This window comes from Ptychodera flava, chromosome 7 (assembly GCF_041260155.1).
Source record: "Ptychodera flava strain L36383 chromosome 7, AS_Pfla_20210202, whole genome shotgun sequence".
Taxonomy (NCBI): domain Eukaryota; kingdom Metazoa; phylum Hemichordata; class Enteropneusta; family Ptychoderidae; genus Ptychodera; species Ptychodera flava.
Window position 1 is genome coordinate 36,467,135 of NC_091934.1, and position 6,271 is coordinate 36,473,405.

Genomic DNA, 6,271 nt, shown 5'->3' on the forward strand with positions numbered 1-6,271 from the left:
CTGTGAATGTATTTCACACTTTCTATGCTTAACCAGATGTCCTGAACTGTTGTACAGAAATGGATGTCAATCATTAATATCAAAGAGGAAAAAGCAGTGAATCAAAAACTTTGATGGGTGTACAGACTTGCCAACCATCAAATTCAATCTCCTGAGGAGCCATAGAGAACTTTTTTCGCCAAATCTGATGTGTACAGTGTCTGAGAGGACCTTCTCTTGTAACATTGAAACCATAAAAGCACAGCTAATAATGACAAAAACTGCCTTTTTTAACTGTTATTTTGTTCATAAAAAAGCATCTTCCTACAGAAAACCTGTGACACAAAGGAAATAATTGCATCAATGAGAAGGAAAGATATCTTGTCATTTTTCTATCTCTAAAATAAGTCACTGTATCAAATATATATTATGAAATATTTGTGCATGTTGCTTTCTCATACTGAATTCTCATAGAGAGAGCAGAAAAGTATCAAGAATTTGTCATCCTTTTCATATGAAATGCAGATTTCATAATGGTACACTTTCACTTAGCAAACGTCAAGATATCTCTGATTTATTTAAGTATAGCGCCCGAAGGGCGCGCCGAAAAATATGAAACATCCTGATATCTCTGATATATATGCCTTGTATATTAAAGTCATGCACCTGAAGGGCATGCTGAAAAATGTCTGATATATTAAAGTAATGAGCTTGAAGAGCACGCTGAAAAATATTGAACATACAGATATCTGTGATGTATGTATGCTTGATATGTAAAAGTTGGGCGTGCTGTTCAAAAATATGACTGATTATTAAAGTTATGCGCCCGAAGGGCGCGGCGAAAAATACAACTGAATGATGAAATTTGTGGCTGACACTAGCATTTTAGGCAATGATGAGCCTGTAGTATGTATGCTTGATATGTAAAAGTTGGGCGTGCTGTTCAAAAATATGACTGATTATTAAAGTTATGCGCCCGAAGGGCGCGCCGAAAAATACAACTGAATGATGAAATTTGTGGCTGACACTAGCATTTTAGGCAATGATGAGCCTGTTTCAAAATTCAAAAACACACTGACCCCCCCTATTGGGCATTTCAAAAACATGGTGACCCCCCCCTATCACCAAAGTCAAAAAAAGGGTGACCCCCCCCATGAATCCACCGGCCCCCCCCCAGGCTGAAGAAACTGACCAGTCCCTAAAAAGTATAGCAAGTCAGAAGGGGGTCTTTAACACTTTGCGGGTTTTTTTGGGGGTATTGAGTAACAGGGGAGGGTCACTTATTTTCATGCACGGATAAGGGGGAGGGTCACTAATTTTTGTGCATGAACTTTTGAAGGGTCACTATTTTTTACGCAGCGGTTTTTTGAAAAACACCGCCCCCCCCTGTAATTTATGTCCAGTCCCTTATGGACCCAAAGCTAGCCTATCAGTACAAACGAAGTTTTATAGCCCGTGCGCCGCTTCTTTCGGGAATTTTGTGCACTAACAGCATAAGGCATGATTGAAAATCGATCAGACTAGTAGCGACCATGGAGCTAGAAACTAGCTCCATGTAGCGACCAACTCTCTTTTATTATGCGAAAAAAGTAACCAGCGAGCTTAACTCTTTGACGCCGTACAGTCATTCTAGTCATGAGCTTGGTTGCTACCGTATACCAGAAAACAACCGACTACGTCAAAGGCCTGTTGCTGGTACGTATTTTGAGACAGAAAATAACGATATGTTACCGGTAGACATGGAGTTAATAGCGATTGCAGAGGAATGAAGGTGACTGGTTTAAAAAAAATTCACAGTGCTGGCCAAAATTCTCCAGTGTGTGCTCCTGCTAATGTGTCACCATTGTGCCTTGAATCACGACATGGTTTGTAAATTATACTTGGTATATACACTCCCAGAAAACGACGACGTGAAACATACATCTATATAATTTTGTTGAAAAACTCATGAAACGGCAACTCCGGCGATCTTTTTCTGCTTGGTCGGTCGATACTTTCTGGGTGGCATTTGTTACATGGAGCAGGACCATGTCTACTTAGTTATGTTAGAATTTGGCGCTTGGCAACGAAAAGCATGCGCGTTTCCAGCGTTCCTTTCGATCTAACTTCCCGTTTATTTTTGAATAATGAGCAGTGTTTGTTTGCGCATATCATGAATATATAAGCGTCCACTAGGTTTACGGACGTCCTCGGGACATGTTTCCCAAGATCTTCATACCTTCTCCTTTTTCATTAACATCACTATCTTTCCGATGTTGACCAACCTCTGATAAGTCCACGGATTAGCATAATTAGTTGTGTTGACTAATTAATTACAGCATGTGTGTATGAGAGATATACGTCCTTGTAATGGAGTGTAAAATAAATAAAGAGTCACAGGTTAGGTTAGGTTATATAAACCATTTATTTTATTTATTCCGATCATTCAGAGCATGAAGAAAGAAGAGAAAATGATAGAGAAAACAGTGTGAAAAACTCAGTAATACTTGGGTCGCCTGTGGTTTGGATGGTATTCCAGCCAAGTTTGTGAAAGATGCGGCTGATGTAATTGCTTGTCCACTCTCACATATTATTAATCTGTCACTCAAATTTGGGAAAGTTCCCAAAGATTGGAAGAAAGCAAGAGTAGTCCCATTACACAAGAAGAACTGTAAAACAGATGTCAGCAATTATCGACCAGTGTCAATATTGAGTGTTATTTCAAAGGTTATTGAAAAAGTAGTTCATGATCAACTGTCAATATAAGTACATTGAAGATTCAAATCTCTTGTATAAGTTTCAATCCTGTTTCCGAACATCTTATTCAACAGACACATGTCTTCTGGTCTTAACAGATTACATTCGCATGGAAATGGATAAGGGTAATTATGTTTGGATGGTCATTTTAGATTTACAGAAAGAGTTCGATAAGGTCGACCATACGATCGTACTAAAAGCCATCGGTTTGTCAGATTCTGCCATTTACTGGTTTTCGTCGTATCTCTCAAACAGAAAGTAACTTGTCGATGTATCTGGTGTTTTTTCTGATGTTCAAACTATAACTAGCGGTGTTCCCCAAGGATCCATTTTAGGGCCCTTGCTATTCTTGATTTATGTAAATGACATGGAATGCGCTGTGACGTGTAAATTGTTTTTATATGCAGATGATTCAGCTTTGTTAGTTTCATGTAAGAATACTGCAGAGGTAGAGCAGCAGTTGAGTCATGAACTCTCGAGTATCAACGAATGGATTATCGACAACAAATTGTCTCTGCACCTTGAAAAGACAGAGTCAATCTTATTTGCTTCTATTCGCAACCTGAAAATTAACTCAAAAATGTCAGTTGTGTGTATTGGTACAGAAATTTCACAGAAAACATCAGTGAAATACCTTGGAGCGGAAATTGAACAATCGCTTGATGGCGAGTCTATGGCAAGCGTTGTTTTGAGCAAAGTAAATGCCAGACTTAAATTCCTCTATCGGAAATCTCAATATTTAGACTCAGACATCAGAAAATCATTAGTTTCCTCTCTTATTCAATGCCATTACGACTATGCATGTTCATTTTGGTTTACTAGTTTAACTAAGCGTACAAAATCGAGTTTACAATATTCACAAAATAAATTGGTCAGATTCGTTCTAAATTCACCTCCGCGAACACAAGTTTCGACCCAGCATTTTAAATGATTGACTGGCTGCCCTGTTGAACAAAGTGCACAGCTGCTAAAACTGAATCCGTTTATAAAGCTATCAATAATACTGCATCCCGTTATCTCTCTGAACATTTCAATTTGACAACGAACTGCCATACATATAATACCAGATCAAGCTCATATTGTGTTCGTTCACCAGCCTTTGGTTCTCATAGTAAACATTCGTTTCAGATTACAGGAGCTAAGTTAGGGAGCCTTCAGTAATTACAGGGGGGTGGGCCGGGGAATTGGGGGAGGGTCACTTTTTAGAAAACAGTTCAAGGGGGAGGGTCATTTTTTATAAACCTATCTTGGGGGAGGGTCACTTTTGACAGAAGCTGATATTATGGCCAAAACTTTGATTGTCCGTGTGATATTTCCTGAATAGAAAATCACCGACAAAATACGTACACACTTATAGACCGCCATGCATAGTGAATGTACATTTTGGTGAAATTCCAAAATCAAATTTCTTACACATTCATAGACTTTTAACCACTCTAGTCTAACCAAGAATAATAATCTAAATAATCAAGCATACATAAATGCACAGATTTATCTAATTTTGTACTGAAAAAAATTATTCATAGTTTCATCATAGACCCCAATGCATAGTGAATCGACATTTTGGTGAAATTCAAAAATCATATTTCTTGCACAACCATGGACTTGTAACCACTCTAGTCTAATCCCGAACAATAATGTGAATAATCAAGAAAATTAATATCAATAATCAAGGGTACACAATTGCAAAGATTTATCTATTTTTGTATTGGAAAAAACTTCATAATTTCCTCATAGACACCGTTAGATGAAATTCAGAAATCAATTTCTTGTACATAAATGTTCATTTTAATTCCCTATTCAAGCAAAGTACATTTAAATACATTATTGAACATATATAAAATACAGATATAGCATATTTTGTGGGGGTAAATTGTCAATAATTTGCCTGATAGACTCCATAAGTAATGATTTGATATTTTTGGATGAAGCACTAAATCAGCTACATCTTGCCTTCTTATAGTTGCACAAAATATGGTGACCCTCCCTAAAATGTATGAAATACCATATTTCTTCAAAAATTCTTGCGTGATAAATTGCGACCGTCCCTCCAAAAACACCAGCCCTCCCCTCTGTAATTTGTCCCTAACATAACAATTGAACCCATTGTTATGTAAATTAGCTGATACTGTTTTAGTTATTTCCGGGGAGAATACCGCAGTGGGAGGGTAACATTTTAAACAGGAGGATAGGGGGAGGGTCACATTTTACGGTACAGGTGTTCACGAAATTCCCCGGCCCACCCCCTGTAAATACTGAAAGCTCCCTTATAGAATAACATTCTTTTGAGTATTCACAACTCTAGCCATTGTTCTCAAGTTTTTAAAAAGGTCAAATACTATCTGTACACAAAATTGGATGGCTAGGGTACCTGCGCCCTGCTCCATTTGCCGTGTACAGTTTGTTTGTCTGGTGGTTCCATTTTGCTATTTAATTGATAATCGGAGTGACACTGTCTTAATGTGATTTTTGTGTTATCTTTTTAGGACCACAATGGAAATAAGTTTTTAACTTTTTGTGCAATCCTCTGCAAGTAATATTCAGTGGCGTTTCTTTTATTTTAACATTTTTTATTGTGCTTGGTGTTATTTCATTTTGTATTTTTGTGTATTTACTTTAACATTTTGTATTTTATCGTTTTCCTGAATATTTGCCTAATAAAATAAAATCAAATCAAAATCTTATATCGTCTTAGTTTAATCACAGACCCATTGGGTCTATGGTTTATTACTGTTTTACAGTCCATGTCATTCCATATGTGTCATCCGATGGTTAAATCAAACTGACAAGCAAATTCCCTGTTTAGTTTCACTATTTTACAGTAGTTTGTAAGAGGTGCATGTTTTATGCGTGTACTCCTCGTCATCCATTGTGCTGAAGTTGGTATGCTGGTCACAGGCCGCTCGCACTCTACGTTGACAGGGAGTGTGCTTAGTAATATCGTAATATTCTTTTGTGCTCGAGTTTAAACATAGCGGCTGGATCTAAGTCGCTGACACTGACAAACGTTGAACCTTGCCGTTAAGTACGAGAAGGTGGTTTTATATATCATTGAAGTCATCCATTTTCAACATTTGGGTCACCTATTGATTTGACTGAGGATTTTAGTCATCGAAAAATTACAGAAAATGGCCGACTTTGTCCCTTCAACAAAATCTGACTTTTTCAGTTTGGATGACATCACCTTTTTGATAATTATTTCAAACAGGAGGCAAAATGGTTCTTGTCCATGAGTTGTTTCACTATTGCATCCCCTTTCCGTGTCAACAAATCCACCATACATTAAAAGAGTCTCACCAGTAGCAGAACATGAATAGCTATGTAAATTTGCCTGACATCAACACTAAGAGTCTGTAAAAGCTGTCGGCTGCAAACTTCAAAATACTGATTTCAGGTCGGATATCTGAAAATGTTACCATCTTCATTCAAATGCAACCCCCCTCCCCATGAGCTAGACTACTATCATTTATTTTGGAGCATGAGTGAAATAATTGCAATCATACCCATCCTTAATCCGTCCGATAGGTCAAAATTCGTAATACACTAGTTATAAACA